Genomic DNA, 17,126 nt, shown 5'->3' on the forward strand with positions numbered 1-17,126 from the left:
GGATCAAATTCTATCAGTTGTAGATCCATCATTTCTGGATCAATTTCTATTGATTAACTTTTTCTTTCATTATGTGTTTTCATATTTTTCTCCTTCTTTGTGTACCTGGTAATATTTGATTGGATGTTGTTCATTGAAAATTTTATCTTGTTGGGGTTATTGATATTTTTGTATTCCTGTAAATATTTGAGTTTTATTGGGATGCAGTTATTAATATAGTCTGAGCCTTTCAAACTTTTAAGCTTTGTGATTTGGGAGGAGAGCAGCCTTTAGTTTATGGCTAATTTTGCCCCATTACTCAAAGAATACTCTTCTGAGTACTCTCTATCCAATGCTTCATGAATGAAGTTTTCCACTCCTGCTGGGAGACACCTGAACTATTCCCTGTCTTGTGAGCTCCAGTATTTCCTTCCTTTGTTCCTTTCATATGGTTCTTTGCCTATCCATCAACCTTTGCCTCACAGGCATGCAGTGAACATTATTAAGCTGGAGACATGAGGGGGACTCTCTGCAGATCACTGGAGTTCTCTATGAAGCTCCCTTTCTTCAGCATTCTTCTCTGCAAATTCCAGCTGCCTTGGTTTTTCCAGATGACCAGCCCCAGCTTCTTAACTGGTTGACCACCAGGCTCCACCTGGGTTTCCTCTCTTCAGGCAGTAATCTGGGGCACCCATAGGACTCATTTTATTTGTTTTCCCACTCTCAGGGAACACTGTCCTGTGTTGCTAGAATCCAATAGAAAAACCATTGTTTCATTTTTTTTTTTCTGATTTTTTAGTTTCTGGTGGGAGGGTGTATTAGTTCTTGCATTGCTATAAAGAAATATATAAAACTGGATAATTTATAAAGAAAAGTTTAATTAGCTCACAGTTCCACAGGCTGTACAGGAAGCATAGCTGGGGAGGCCTCAGGAAACTTACAGTCATGGTGGAAGGTGAAGGGGAAGCAGGCATGTCTTCATATGTTCACAGCAGGAGGAAGGGAAAGAAGGGGGAGATGCTACACACTTCTTAACAACCAGATCTCATGAGAACTCACTATTACAAGAATAGCAAGGGAGAAATCCACCTCCATGATCCAATCACCTCCCATCAGGCCCCTCTCCCAACACTGGGGATTATAATTTGACATGAGATTTGGGCAGAGATGCAGATCCAAACCATATCAGAGGGTAAACCTTGTTTCTGTTACCCTATCTTGGTCATAAGCAGAAATCCAGACACATTCTGCAAACACATTTTTTCTTTGTTTTCTCCCATTGGCACTTAGTCTCATAAATCTGACAGATTTCTATTTATGAAGAAGTAGTAAATGGGCCACACCTGTGTGACTTTCTTCCTCAGGGAATCAAAGGAAGTCATTCCTTACATTTCAATTATTTCCTATCATTGAATTCTATCTGTGTGACTGAAACTAATTCTTGAAAAAATGTTTAGTTCCAGTCCTCCTCTTTCTTTTTTAATGCCTTTCAGCTGTTCCCAATACTATCTGATGGAAACACTGAAGTTACACTGATGGCTGTTCAGCATCAGTGGCCAAGAGCACAGATACTGGCATCAATCAGAGCTGGATCTGCATCTTGGCACAACTACTGAATAATCACAGCATTCCTTGAGCTCTTACTGCCTGGCCAGGCAAGGTGTGATGGGCTTTTATATGAACGATTTCAATGAGTATTCACAACAATCCTACCTAATAGCATAGTTGGCATTATTATTATGAGTTACCACATGGAGATCTGCAACGGCAGTCAGTGTGTCTGAGTTGAATCCTGGCATTACCCCTTACTATCTTTGCATTATTGAGGAAGTTCTTTAACCTCTTCAAGCTTTGGATTCTTCATTTGTAAAGTGGGAATAATATCTTCCTCAATGTGCTGTGAGGACTCTAAAAGAAAAAATAAATAAAGTGCTTAGCACAGTGATTGGTGCACATGAGTGCTCAATAAAAGGTGACTAGATGCATTATTTTTCTGTGAAACATTGAGAATAAAAGGGATGTTGCCTTGTAGCTTTCAAACAAAGACTTTTTGGAAACTTGATAAAGAGGCCATGAGAATGCACCTCCCAGACCTTCTACCACAGGGCATAGTGGAAGGCCATTTGTAATTGGCCTATGGCACCAGCTACTAAGTTTTGAAATGCATGGGTACCTTTGCTTGAGGCTTGAGGCTATACTTCCCATGGGCTGCTCCTTGCCAGTGATGCAGTGTAGTGGGGATACAAAGGCAGACTCATTCACAGAGCCATGGGACTCCTACCAGTGTCCACTTAGGCTCAAGGACTTTCTGCTAACTTTGTTGAACCTTCGTTAGACTGCACTGTATTTCTAAGATGCTTCCATGCAATCTTCCCTCCTCTCTTCTTTGCCTGAGATTAGGCTTGCAATGGAGTCTTATTGCTCTACCTGCTGTTTCCTTTCACACAGGCATTCCTTCTAATCAATTCCTTGCATGTTTAATCCTGTTCTAGGTGTTGGCTTGTTAGAGGACTTGGACTAACACACTTGAGTTCTTGTTCAGTTTACCCTGGCAATCATGCTAATTGGAACTTGCAAAGGGTTTTTCCTGGCCTCTATCTCAGGAAAATGATGTTCACCACTATTTTCCTTAGAAGTCTCTCTTCATTCCTCCAATGGTTCCTTGACCTCATTCATTTGATTTCCCACCATATTTTAACAGAGTCACCTCCCGTCACCCTTCTTTGATTTTCCTTCCAGCCACCTATATTTAGTAATTCATTCTTCATCTGCTCCTTTTTTTCTCTCTCTTCCTTGCAACTTTGAATTGTAGGATGTTCAGTGAGACATCCTATATCCTTCATATATCTTTGCACTTCCTCAACTTTTAATTGCAGTCAACTTTGAAAATTTTCATAGAGATTTTCTCTATATAATTAAGTTACATATAATGGAATTTTTACCTTTTTTGTGATTCTTTCTTATAATTATATGTTCTATATAAGCCTCCCTGATTTAAATACTCATTCAGTTTAGTATTGGACAAATTACTTCTCTGACCCTCAAACTCCTCGCTGTGAAACAGGGATGAGCGTACATGCCCCTTCTGGTTGCTGTGAAGATTAAACGATCACACATCAATGGAACCTAGCTCTGTGCCCAAAGTTTGGCAAATGTTGGTTCACTCTCCTACCTAGGTAACTCAAAATCTAAGACAGTTCTTGGTTGTATTAAGAAGAAATAAAATACTACTTAAACTGAAAACATTCAAAGATAGGAAGCAGGCTCATAGAAGTTAGCACAGCTAAGGGCAAGATTTGAATTCAGATTTCCTGATCCCAGAGCGTGCCTTAATTACTAATCATTTATTATAAAATAAGACAAAAAGTACTTCACTTCTGTCTTGTCAGTGTGTTAGTCTGTTTGGGCTGCTATAACAAAATACCATAAACTGGGAGGCTTATAAAACAGAATTTTATTTTTCACAGCTCTGGAGGCTGGGAAGTCTGAGATCCAGAAACAGGCAGATTCTGTGTCTAGAGAGGACCCACTCCCTGGTTCATGGATGGTGCCTTCTTGCTGTGTTCTCACATAGTAGAAGAAGATAGTCAGCTCTCTGGGGTCTCTTTTATAAGTATACCAAGTGCATTAATCACTTCCTAAAAGCGCCATTTTCTAAAACCATCACCTTGGGGTTAGGATTTTCACATATGGATTTTGAGGGAACACAAACATTCAGATCATAGCAGGTGGGTTTCCCAGAAGCAGACCCTGAGACAAGAATTCATGTGCAAGTGATTTGTTATTTATTATTTTCCTCCCAAGGGAAATTAGTAAGGAAATGAAGGAAGAATAGGGAAGGAGAGGAAGCCAAACAAGGTGCAATATTGGACAAAAGTCCTGCGGAAGATAGGTGTGGCCTGATCCCATAGGGGAACTTAGAGAGTAACGTGAGGCAGAGGAGCTTGGCTTTCATACTCCTCTGCCCAGCAGCTGAGCACCATCCAGAGACAGGTAAAGTTGCAGGCATTTCTGAATCAACATGTGCAGGGGATGGGGGTGGGAAGCAGCTTCATTGACTGAGGGAAGTCTTCTAAAGAAGGGCTGGCCATCGGGAGCAAGAGCAGAGAGGTGCACAAAAATGGTAAAAGGGGTCTGAAGGGTCTTGGTGGATCACCAACGCTGTGCACTTCAACTCCAGCCTGCTCCCTGGGAGGCTGTTTTCACAGTTTTATTTTCACTTAGAAGATGCTTATTTCAAAGCGCGTGCGCGCGGCTGCATCTTCAACCTTTTTCCATTGACTGGATTTTTAAATACACACACACACACACACACACACACACACACACACACACCCCTCTATTCCAAAGGCCATCATCAAACCAGTTTATAACTGAAATTTAAATTAGGGTAATGTCTCTTGGATAGTTTCACATTAAGGAATGATTAGTATTCCTCTTACGTAACTTCAAAGCTAAAAAATCCTCAGTGCCACCTCCATATTTCTTGATGCTATCTAATCCCCTCTCAGAATCAGCAAATTAGGCTTGGGCAGGACCTGATCTCTGTTTCACCCTTGCTTTTGTCTAAAATATTCTTGGCTTCTATAATAATAAAGCTAATACTTACACAATTATGCCTATGTGCTGGTCTAAATGCTCTTTGTATGTTCACTCATTTAATATTTGCAACAACTCTGTTGTAATAAGTACCAGCATAATCCCTATTTATGGTTGAAGAAACAGGCACAAATGGGTAAGTAGTAGAAGTGAGTTTCAAGCACTCTGGCTCTAACTAAAGTCCATGTTTGTAATCATTATGCTGAAATGCCTCTCCACGAGGGATGAAAGTCCCTCCAAAAGCAGCCTACATTGATTTCTGTTCCATCTACTTTCTCATCAATGACTTCCTGTTAGCCTGAATTGAACTAATAAGTACTCAAGACTAGTAAATACTTAGTTCCTGAACTTGGTGATTCAGATAGCAGGAAGCCCAATGTAGCTTCCTTCCAGTTTCTATTCTAGGCCATCCATGGCTTGCTTCATATTCTCTCCCAGCAGGACTCCACAGAGGCCAGGATTTTGCCACTTTTGACCATTATAAATAAAACTGATCAAAATACTTCCTACAAATCATATGACATAATACGGAATTAATAGACCTTTTATTAAATGATTACAAATCATACTTAAAAAGGATACAACTGCGCACTGTATGATATAAAGCTTTAAAACATGCACATAAATTGATATAAGAAGGCACTTATGAAGTCCATACAGTCAAGTTTATTTACCTGTATTTATTTACAGGATCTTCAGGGAATGTTTCAGGTGGAGGAAGGGGCTCTTGGTCAATGAGCCTGAAGACTGCATGGCAACCTTTGCCAGCTTTTGGCCTGAAAACTCAACTTCTTCATTTGAGATAATTCCTGTTTTATATACTTTCATTTGAGATATTCCTGGTGTATCAAATGAAACAAAATCTATGAAATATCAGATTCACAAAAATACATTTTGAATATTGAATGTAGATAGATGTATTTAAATCTTTCCTACTTTTTGCACTTTCATAATATATATATCGTTCTTCATTTTTCTACTAATAATGATGAGTCTACAGTACCTCAGGGCCTTATTTTCGATATCTTAACTGGATTTTTAATAAAAATCTTACTGAATAGGTAACACTTGTTTCCAAAAACTATGCTCACCTGTCAATGACTCAGAATTCGTCTCCGTCATCCCTCTGCTACTTAGCATTCAGTGCCCTCTACTGCCCTCCCTGACTCCCCCAAACTTCTCTCAGGCCCCGACAGTGGTATGGGTTCTGCTCTCGATGCTTTCTTCCACTTTCCTGTCAAAATGCGTTTAAATCCCATTCGCAGTGAGTATTTTTATGAGCTTCTTCTCACTAGAGTGATTACGACTGTCCTTGAATGTGGCTTAATGTTTGCCCTCTGAAAGAATTTGAATTTTAACAGAGAACTTCTGAATACGCAAAACTTTCACCCCAAATAATCAATCTTTAAGGGATTTTGGGCGCCAACTAGAAAAGTAATAAGGGCACAGACTGATCTGTTTGTATCTGCTACTAGAAACATGGATTTTTGTCTATTAAAAAGTGATAGAAATGTCTATGATTAATGTTTTCTTTCCTATGCCATATCATGCGGTGCTTGCACATGGTTTTATGCTTGACTTCCCATTGCTAAGGATAAAGAATCAAATTATATTAGAGCTTGTTTTTGGAAACCCACGGGGTACATGTAGTTAATTAGAGATATGCCCTCTGTTTATTTTCCCTGTTTTTCCTAAGGGATGTAAAAAACATTTTCAATAGTATTCCTTCTGGAAATCTTATTTAGCCAGTGGGTAATTTTCCAGTGTTCTAACCAATTTAAATGGATGCTTTTAGAACTGTAAGCTTAATATTCATTCTAAAGCCTCTTTTTACTTAGGTAAAATTCTCAAATTGCTAGTATAAAAAGATATTTCCTTTTATTAAATGGGATTCAACATCTCACTCCTGTAGCTTCAGTTCAGAGACATGGATTTAAAATACATTTAGTTTATTTTGGCCACGTTAAGTGGATCTGCTTTTTAAAATTTATGCAATTATGACAGATGTTTTATTGATTATTCTTTCATAAAATGCACAATAAGAGGCCGAGTATCAGAATAATTCCATATAATTTCACATGCTCCCCCAATGTTTTTGCATAGCTTAAATCCATAAAATTGTTTTGAAGGATTTTAATTTCCTTTTTTTGTTTGGCAGCTGTCCCATGTTTCGAAAAAGCCATTTCCTGGAACTTTGTCAGAGTATTTTTACTGGCTTATCTATATCTGTGTTTTGTTATGTGTGACCTCATTATATCCAAGGGGAGGTAGCAATACTGAAGTCAATAATATTCTTCGTAATTTCATAATAACATACATCTTTTGTTCTTTTATTACTGTCAGCACTATTATACTGTCATTCAGTGCTATTCATTTGCCAGCCTCCAGGATCATAGGTGTAGGTTGAGCATCTTGGTCAATTTGTGCTGCTTTAACAGAATACCATAGTGGCTTGTACAACAAGCACTTATTTCTTACAGTTCTGGAGGCTGGAAGTCCAAGATCACGGTTCAGCTTGGTCAGGTTCTGCCGAAGGCTCTCTTTTGGGTTGCAGATGTCACCTTCTTGCTGTGTTTTCACATGGTGGGATGGGGGAGGGAACTATTTGGGGTTCTTTTATAAGGGCACTAATTCCATTTATGAGAGTTCCATCCTCAAGAACTAATCACTTTCCAAAGGCCTGACCCCCTAATAACATTACAATGGGGGGTTAGGATTTCAACATAAGAATTTTGGTAAGACATAAACATTCAGTTTATTGCACTGAATATTTTCATAATAATCCACTTACTCCCATACAACAGAGGATGCATGACTTCAGGGTTCTTAGCACATACGTTTATACAGAATGACATGAGGGACTTGAGATTAAGAAGGGGTATCAGTTAAGACTGCATTTGGCTTTACGTCATAGAAACTCTAGAAGCTTAACTGAATAGGGTTTTCTTACTCTGCTTTTAAAAGAAGAGTAAACTCAGTAATCAGAGCTAATCAGCTGCTCAAGAAAATCATCAAGCACCTGAGCTTCTTCCTAGCTTCCTGCTCTGCTATCCTTAGCCTGTGGGTTTCATCCTCATGATTGAAAGAAAAGAGCTCCTCCTCCAGTCATTCAAGGGAAGGTGGACAGAGGGCATAAGTGCAACTGATTTAGTCTTTTGTTATCAGGAAAGTAAAAACTTTCCTGGAAATTGTATTGAGTCCATATTTGCTTATATGTGGTTGAGAAGGACTAGGTCACATAGCTAATGCAATCTGGAAAGGCATGTTTTAAGTTGGTACATTGCACATTTAATCAGGATTATGTTAGAAAGGAAGGGATATTGGGTAGACAAAGCAGTGTCTGTCACAAAGGGATTAAGGGCAAGGTAAGTGTATGGAAAAATAAAGCTTCCTTGATCTAAAGGTCAGTCCTGAAGCTACTATGATTAATAAAGAGGGTGTTTCTATGAAGTAGGAACCATCTGAATCAGGTCACTGCAGGATTGTCATCTCACCATGATTTTGAACTTGCTGATGCAGAAACCTGAACTACAGACACATCAGTGGTGATAACAGCTTTAGGATGCACATTCACCTGAAGCTGCAGAGGCAGGGGGAACACTGGAAAGATAATGTATTAATTTACAATGAGGACATAGCTAACAAGTGTTTCAAATATTGATGCTTACTAACCAACCCATCTCTTCCAGTAGGTAAATGTACAAGTAAAGGCAAATAATTATTAGAAAGAAATCAAAGAGAAATTCAAGTTGGAAGACCTTGATAGCTAATCTAGTAGAACCAAACCATGGTAGCCTGTGCTTCCATCCTTCTCCTGTCCTGCAGGTTAACAGGGCCCAGAAGTAAAATACTGAGTCCCAGGCAGGGCAAGGGATATGATGCTCCTATTTGTACCTCTAGCTTTCCCTTTACTGGCTTTAGGAGTTGATTTAGCTTCTCTTTACTACATTCACACTCTTTCCTTTGATGTGTTAATATAGTCACTCTCCTTACCCCCAAGTCTTGATGTGGTCAATCAGTCAGGGAACTGACAGAAAACAGATGGAACCATTTACAAGGATGAGGGCAGGGAACCCACCAAAGGGGTGTGCACCCTAGGGCTAACCAAAGTAGGGAGATATCACCACCCTTAGAGTGATGTTGCTTTGGCTTTAGCTGTAGGTGAGGGTGGCCTGGCAGAAGCTGGGGACTTTGGTAGAGGAATATAGCCATAGCCAACCCATGGCCTGGCAGGTAGACAGCTGAGTTCCTGTAGACATCTGCCATTATCCCCATCAACCAGAAGTGAGGGAGCGTGGGGAATCCATGAATACCATCCTAAAAGGCCTGCCTCCTAGGGTACAGAGAAGTGTGGAGGAGGCTGGAGAGGGAATCTGGAGCGATCAAGGCTGAAAACCCAGCACCCCTAATCAATTGACTGTTCTATCTCTTCATGCTAATATCCATCTCTCTCCTCTGACCCAGTAGTTCTTATTCAAAGATGAATCATTTTCCTCCCTTTCCAAAGTGCTCCTTATGTATGGCACCTCAGTCCAGGTGAATCATTTTCCTCCCTTTCCAAAGTGCTCCCTATGTATGGCACCTCAGTCCAGGGAATAGGCTGTTGTGATGACAACCTGTGTCTATGGTCTCTCCTCTAGGAGTTCAGTACTTCTTCTCATGGTGGCCACCCAGACCTCAGTTAGCTCATGATTGAATTATCTGGTTTATCTTTTTACCTGGATGCCAGGAAGCTACAGATAAATCTGTAGCTCATCTTTATCAAAGATACATGTTTTGCAATATATGTTTTAGCTTCTTTCCTGGTTCCATTTTTTGATTTCCACTTTGTTCCTTTATTCCTTTACACTTTCTTTTAATGTATACACACATTTCTCATATTGGGGCATGAATATCTTTAGGTCAGGGTTTCTCAGCCTTGGCTCTGTGGAAACTTGGGCGAGATAATTGTTTGTTCTGAATGGCAAATAACATATCCTTATTCACAAAGTATTTTATCCATGGGTACTGTCCTGTGCATTGTAGAATGTTTGGCAGCATCTCTCGCCTCTACCTCCTAGAGGCTAGTACCACCCACCCCATAACAATATCTCCTGCTGCAGGGGGTGGGGGGGTGCAAAACTGGCCTCTATTGAGAACCTGAATGAGAACCTGATTGAGGACACTGAATGAAGTGGTACATGAAGAGGTGAAGTAAAAACATGAGTCAAAATATGGCACCTCTCTTGGTTGTGCCAGTTTTGCATTAAAAAATTGAGAATACATTTATTAAAACAGGTATGTTATAGAGTAGCCTTTACTACTTCCATAATGTTTCAGAATAAAAGATCAAGAGCAGCAGGCTACAATCCTTGGTGTAAACACCAACAAATACATAGAAGAAAGCTATCAGGTTGGATTATTCTGTCCTTTGAAGACGTGTGACTATGGCTGAAGGTGCTGTCTCTGATTCAGTACCAAGCATAAGCATCACCGACTCTGCAGGCACCAAACATTTAGTAACTTTTCTGCAGGCTTGAGGGATTGGTTACATGAAGCTTTGGGCAGTCTTCTGTCACCTTTCTGGCTGGAACTCTACTTTCTTCTCCCCTCACTCCTCCCCAGTTGGGTGCAGAGCAGTCAGGCTACATCCAAGATTCTGAGGGGTGGTCTCACTTTCTATCCCCAAACATTTATATGTATGTATATACGTGGGTATACATATATTTGCGTGTGTGTATAGATGGTGATAAATGTATAAACATAAATATTATATAAAACTTAAACATTTAAATGTTATAAACTATTATATATGCTAATATCAAAAATATATGTACATATACATATAATATATATAAAAAAACCTTGCAGCATTAGCTTATGAGAGAATAATTTCTCTACTTCCTTATATAAATATATGTAACAGAATGAGAGAAAATTTGTAGCACAATGAATTCTAATGGAGGACAATTTCAAGTGTCATTTTAGGTCTAGGAGCTTGACACAGGTTTAAAATGAAACAGCCTTTTTCAATATTTTCTGTTTTATTTACTGAACTTTCCTCTAAGTCATGATCATTGGGGTTGTGGTTCTTCTTACAAATTAACTCCATTTTCATACTCCATTTTAATCATCTGATATTTAATCTTGATTTTGGTTATCTATTGCTATATGAAAAAAAGCACTGCAAAATTTCATGACTTTAAACAATAATCATTTTATGATTTCATAATTCTATGTGTTGGCTGGGCTCAGCTGGTAAGTTCTTTTGTATAGACTTGACCAAGGAACATCCTAGATGGCTCATTCACATGACTGGCACTTGATGCTCAGTACTGGCTGGTTGCTCTGCTGGGTCTCCTGAGTGAAGAGGCCACACATGCCCCATGCATGGTGGTTTGGTTCTGAGAGAGGGTGTCCCAAGAGAGCTCATTTGAAGAAAGAGGAAGTAGAGGCTGACAGTCTTCTAAAAGACTAGAACTAGAACTGGCAGAGCATCACTTCTGCAGTGTCTTCTTGGTGATGCAGTCACAGGTACAGATTCAAGATGATGAAAAATAAACTCCCATTCTTGACGGGGAAAATGATAAAATTTTGTGGCCATCTTTAGTCCACTGCAACCTCCTACTGGTTTTCAGAAGCGCAATTTTTTTTGGATATTTGGGCCACTTTGGTTGTCATTAAATCTGGTACCTGAGCAGCACCTCTTTCACTGATTTGGCCCCTGTCCCACTGAGTTCTTCTGCTTCAAAAGTGGCTATTTCCTTTTCATTTTTCTGCCTTTATCTTGATTTTAGATTTTGTAACATTTCAAACCAGAGGCTACACCTCATCTTTGATTTCAGTTACCAGGTAAACATGAGGGTGTGTTTACTCATCTGCTCCAGGAAGTTCTCATTGTCTTCTAATAAAATACGCTCATTTTCCATAAAACCTTCCAACCTGGGGGCAGGCGTGCTATGACTTTAATCCATAATCACATCTTAGGGTACAGGTGTCAAAGAGCAGTTTTTCAAGTGGGGAGACTTGTGTTTATCTGGGTAATCCCCCACTGTTTAAAGCCCAGTTTTTTTGCCCCACCTCCCTTCAATATTTTCTTGACTTAGTGAATGAATACTTAAAGACAAAAGGAGCTAAGGCAATGAAGATGGAGGGAATGAAGTTCTGGGAAGGCTGGAGGGGTATGCAGATTTGTAGGGGTTATAGATGTCATGTTGCATCTGTGGAAATGAGGATACAAAACCAAAGGTGGGTAGGGAATAAATGTGGATGTGTGGATCTTTCCTGAGGTTAGGGAGGAGGACAGGGGACAAGGGTTACACTGACTACACATCAAAGTTTTTTCAGGATATGTATTATGTCTTACTGTCCAAATATTATGCTATGGTGCTCCTTATAGCCATGAATATGTCACCTATCTGTATGATTTAGCTCCCTCATTTTTGAGAGTCAGGCAAGACAACCTGCTATTAGAGGAGAAAATGATTGTGTTTATATCTAGGTTTTATTAAAAATCATTCCCTAACTATGGCTTATAGTTATTTAAATTGTTTTCAAAGTTAATTTAATGATAATATTTTATTTTGGTAATAAATTCAGTATGATGGCCAGAAAGAAGATATGAATGTTTGGAAAAATTGGAAATATCATTTTTGAAAGAAATGTGACAATGCACATATATAACATCTTGTGAACGTTATTGTATATCACCAAACCTGCTCACAGCAGAAAAACCAGCCATCACTTCTCACAGTCAATGAGAAGTATAAATCAAGGACATAGCAGTAAGCTGTGATACCCAAGCTTCATGGATAAATTCTCCTAAAGAATAATGCACTAAAAACAAAACTACATGACAAAAAAAACACTAATTGCAAATCACTGTGAAACAGTAGCACAAAATCTTTATATTGTGCTACTAGTGACAGCAACAGAAGACAGTTAAATGCCTAGGCAGGTAGAGCAGGTCCCCGGTGAAACCCCACCTCCAAGCTGAAGACGGTTTAAAGCCTGAAAGTCAAGCTACAAGTTAAATTCTCAGACTAGATTGAGAACTTGTCTTCCTGTTTGGCACGCTTTCCTCTGATCTCCACCCTTCACCTGTTTTACGTATACCTACCCTTTCTAATTGGTTTTCTACCAATTTTTACCAACCTTTCTAAAAGGTTTTCTACCTTTTTTTGCAAACTCACAAACCAATCGGTATGCACTCCCCATTCTGAGTGCATAAAAGCCCCAGGCTCAGCCACATGAGAGGGGATTTTCCCACTTTCGGGTAGGGGAACTGCTCCCAGCATTCGCTCTTTGCTGAGAGCTTTCCTTTCGCTTAATCAGTTCCACTCCACTCACTCTCCGGTGTCTGTGTGCCTAATTTTTCCTGGTTGTGAGACAAGAACTTGGACCTAGCAGAGCTAAGGAGCAGAAAGACTGCCAAGACTAGGCTACGTGTCCCAGTTTCAAACTATTATCAATACCAATTGAAAGCAATCAGCTGGGAGTGGTGGCTCATGTCTGTAGTCCCAGCACTCTGGGAGGCCAAGGCAGGTGGATCATTTGAGGTCAGAAGTTTGAGATCAGCCTGGCCAACATGGTGAAACCCCGTCTCTACTAAAAATACAAAAATTAGCTGGGCTTGGTGGTGGGTGCCTGAAATTCCAGCTACTCAGGAGGCTGGGGCAGGAGAATCGCTTGAACCTGGGAGGCAGAGGTTGCAGTGAGACGAAATCATGCCACTGCACTCCAGCCTGCATGACAGAGAGAGACACCATCTCAAAAAAAAAAAAAAAAAGCAATCAGAATTTTTTTTCTTGGTCCCCAAATCTCAACATTTTTTTTTCCAATAGGAATTAGGTAGAAGCACTATGTCTCATTATAACCTCAAGAAAATTTTTAAAAATCTGTTTTAGTAATAGATTTTAATAAATGTATGAGTTAGTGTAAAAGATCTTGAGGCTGATGTTCTTCAAAGTTGACCAATGATGTAGCCACTTTTCTTGATTCTGAGCATCGCAGGATTACTCAAGGTTTTGTTGGCCTGGCAGCTAATAATGTTAATACTAACTCTGGAAGTCCAGAAGACATAAGTCAGAATATACAGTTGTTTGTGAATATTGATACTGATATACAGGTTTTAAAAGAAATACATTCTAAGTGGTTTTGGTTCAAAGCAAGAGAATACTGAAAACAAAAAGTGCCACATCTTTCACTGAGCATTTTACTGCATCATCATTTGTTCATTCCTTCATTCAACCTACTGTTTCCACTCCCATTCCTTCTCAATACTAGAATTAGCTTTTAAAAATAACCACATGACTTAGAAACCTCCACTCACTTATTGCAGACCACGGGATAAAGTCCAAACTCCAGGTGCTGTGCATGAGGCCCTTCTCATACTGACTCGGTTTCATTTCATTCTCCAGTTTCATTTTTTGTCCTGTCCCTACTACAGGCCATAAGCTTGAAGACCACATGCTTCAGTATTAAAAATGCAGATATTTAGGTCCTACTCAGATCTACAAAATTAGAATCTTTTGGGGGTGGGACCCAGGAATCTGCGTTGTTTTTTTTTTTTTTTTTTTGAGACGGAGTTTTGCTCTGTTGCCAGGCTGGGGTGCAGTGGCGCGATCTCAGCTCACTGCAACCTCCACCGCCCAGGTTCAGGCGATTCCCCTGTGTCAGCCTCCCGAGCGGCTGGGACTACAGGCGCGCACCATCATGCCCGGCTAATTTTTTGTATTTTAGTAGAAACGGGGTTTCACCATGTTGGGGTTTAGTAGAAACAGGGTTTCACCATGTCGATCTCCTGACCTCGTGATCCGCTCGCCTTGGCCTCCGAAAGTGCTGGGATTACAGGCATGAGCCACTGCTCCCGGCTGGAATCTGCATTTTAACAAGCAAACCAGATATTCTTACCCATAATGAAGCTTGAGAGTCACTCACTTGACTTGATACTCTTAGCACATCTGTATACCTTTGTGAGAACTTCTCAAATAATTAAACCTATCAGGGCATACATCATAATTTTCAGGCTAGAAAATGTCACTGCTATTATCTAAAGAAGCAACAGTTCCTCCCAAAGAGGAGGGTCTGATCTTCCCCTAGAAAAAACTGCATAGGTGTAGAAAAAAGAGACTGCAATTCCACTGGCTCAAGGTGGAAGGAGAATAAAGCCTCGGACACTCCCATGTGTCTGTAAGAACTTCAATCCTTCTTTTGTGGTGTGTTTCCAAGTGTCCTGTAAGAACTTCAAACCTTCTTTTGTGGTGTGTTTCCAAGTGTCCTGTAAGAACTTCAATCCTTCTTTCGTGGTGTATTTCCAAGTGTCCTTTCCTCCTGTTTCACTAAATATCTACACTCTCACCATGAACTGAGGCAGCCTGGGATACGAGGTACCTCCTACCTCGGGACCCTGTCTAGACTGCTGGGTTCCACTCTTCCCAATTAAGACCCAATGCAAATGTCACCTGCTCCAGGAAGCCTCCCCTAATTCTAGGTCATAATGTATCACTTCACCCCTCGCACTCCCATCCAACTTCACTTGTGTGATTTTCTCCTGTATTTTGGATGTAACTCGAATGTCCCCAAGTCCCACAGCCTGTGGGTGCAAATGCAGTCATGTTAGTCATAATACCTGAATTATTATCTTGGTATCCTTTTTGCCCCGGGAACTCCAGGGCTGTCTTCTTGTTGCTGGCTCCAAAGCTAACAATAAAATCCCTTCACACAAATCGTCCTTTGGCTTCAGACCTCAAGGTCCGTGTCATCTCCGCAGGAACCCTCGTGGGGTTGGCGTGCACAGTCCCCTCCGCTTGCGCGTGCATCCCGCTCCGCTGACAGCCAGTGCTTTGAACTCCAGAGGTGTTAAATGGATTGGGAACATAATTTCAAAACGGACAGTTGGATAAACACCAGAATATGCACCAGAAGATGACAGCGGAACCAAGGCTCGAGACGGGCCGGCTGACACCACTGGGTGCTGAACCTGGCTGGAAGCTTCCTGGCAGCGACAGCGAAAAGGGAACACCTGTCGTGGGCGCCCTTGTTTCACTGTCAGTAAGAAGTAGAGCAACTGCTAGACGCGCTCCACAAAACCGTGGACGCACTTGATACACCGCCCCCCACCCCAGCAAGCTCAAGTACCCTGTGAACCTGGACGCCCGCCACCCCCAGGGCAGGCAGCGAGGAGCTCTTCAGGGGGTAAAGCGACCCCTGTGGGGCCAGCGCCCGTCCTCTCTCCTGCTGTCCGCGGGCACCCGGGCACGCGGCGACTCGGCTGAATCAGGGCGTCCTGCAGCTCCAGAGGCGAGGAGGCGCTCGGCCTTTCCGTTCTGCCCTCAGACGGGAGAGGAGAGGTGGTCCTCGAGTGGGAGTCAGTTCAGGCTGCGGGCTGTGCCACGCGCGGAGGTCCGGGGACCCCACCGCCGCCTCCCCGAGGCCCGCCCCGCCCCTTACGACCCGTCCCTGCAACCCCTCGCGTGGGCTTCCGGCCGCGGCGACCCCTGCCCGCGCTATTGCGCTCGCTCGTTCGCTGACAGAGGCTTCGAGGGCGGCAGGGCGGGGCTTCGGCGCCGGGGGCGGGGCCTTCAGCGGGCGGGCGGGGTTTTGGCGCCGCGAGGTGGCGGCAGCAGAGCGGCGCAGAAGGGAGGGGGCGGCTGGCCGCGCGGAAGGAGTGAGTCACCTGACCGCTGCCCTCGCCGCCCGCCGGGCGCTCTCGCTGCAGTCAGTCGGGCCGCGCCGCGCCTCAGCTCTGGTGAGTGGCTCGGCTATCCCGCCGGCCTTTCTCCGGGAGGGTTGGCGCGGTCAGGGCCGCGGGCCTGTGAGGGGAGGCCCGCGGACAGGTCCGGGGAAGGCGCGGGCGGACCGGGGGCTGCTCTTTCTGGGCTGGGCGGGGCGCGGGGGGCACGTAGCGGGGCCCGCGGGGGGCGCCGGCGGCCGGGATCCTGGAAGTGGCCGCGACGCCGGAAGGGGCGTCCCGTCGGCGGCCGAACCCCCTGCACTGCCGGAGCTGTTGTTTACCCGCGCGCGCCGTACTTTACCCGGGGCGGGCGGGGGTTGGGGGCCGCGGGGTCCCTGCCCCACCCCTCTCCCCGCCCTCGGGCGCCAGCCCGGCCCCTCGCCCGCGGCCCGCCCGGGCTGTGACACATCAGCACCGCCCTCGCGGCTGGGGCCCCGTATTGTCCTCCGCTGCCTCACACCGCATGCCCAGCCTCGCGTCTACTCAGCCCGGTGCCTGTCGCGCGTGGAATCGCGTAAGAAAAGCCGAGTTTGTGGCTGGGGAGAGAAGGCCACCGTGCTGAGCTGGATTTAGCGAAGACTGGTTTTGGGGACCGGAGATCCCAGGACTCCCTTTGTTGGAGTTTTGCCCACGCGTTGTAATTAAGCCTCGCACAATATGGTGAGAGTGGGCGTTGATTCTGGAGACACCAGCTTTGTGCTCGTGTAATGTAACAGGAGTGCCGTTGCTTTCTCATTCTTACACGGCAGTTTCGTGTCATTGAGTAGAATTGTGCGGAATGCTTTTATGGAGTGAGGCTTCTGCGTTAAACTTGTGCTGATTCCAGGTAAAGTAT

At 43.0% G+C, this 17,126-nt stretch overlaps 1 protein-coding gene and 1 long non-coding RNA gene across 16 annotated transcripts in view; both read left to right on the plus strand.

Moving 5' to 3' along the window:
- Window positions 1-5,487, plus strand: part of LOC129022618 (uncharacterized) — a 95,066-nt gene extending 89,579 nt beyond the window's left edge. Inside the window, exon 2 of the long non-coding RNA XR_008496490.2 lies at window positions 5,269-5,487. This is a non-coding gene — a long non-coding RNA (uncharacterized LOC129022618). The remainder of the gene's footprint in view (window positions 1-5,268) is intronic.
- A 10,625-nt stretch (window positions 5,488-16,112) lies between these two features.
- Window positions 16,113-17,126, plus strand: part of BACH1 (BTB domain and CNC homolog 1) — a 263,756-nt gene continuing 262,742 nt past the window's right edge. For 7 of the 15 annotated variants that reach the window (XR_010125296.1, XR_008496363.2, XR_010125298.1 and 4 more), the window contains exon 1: window positions 16,161-16,306. The gene's annotated coding sequence lies outside the window, so the exon portion shown is untranslated. Of the gene's footprint in view, window positions 16,307-16,559; window positions 17,118-17,126 lie in introns of those variants that run through there. The other 8 variants (XR_010125301.1, XR_010125299.1, XR_010125300.1 and 5 more) reach the window with 4 other exon arrangements.

This window comes from Pongo pygmaeus, chromosome 22 (genome assembly GCF_028885625.2).
Source record: "Pongo pygmaeus isolate AG05252 chromosome 22, NHGRI_mPonPyg2-v2.0_pri, whole genome shotgun sequence".
In the NCBI taxonomy this organism is placed as follows: Eukaryota; Metazoa; Chordata; class Mammalia; order Primates; family Hominidae; genus Pongo; species Pongo pygmaeus.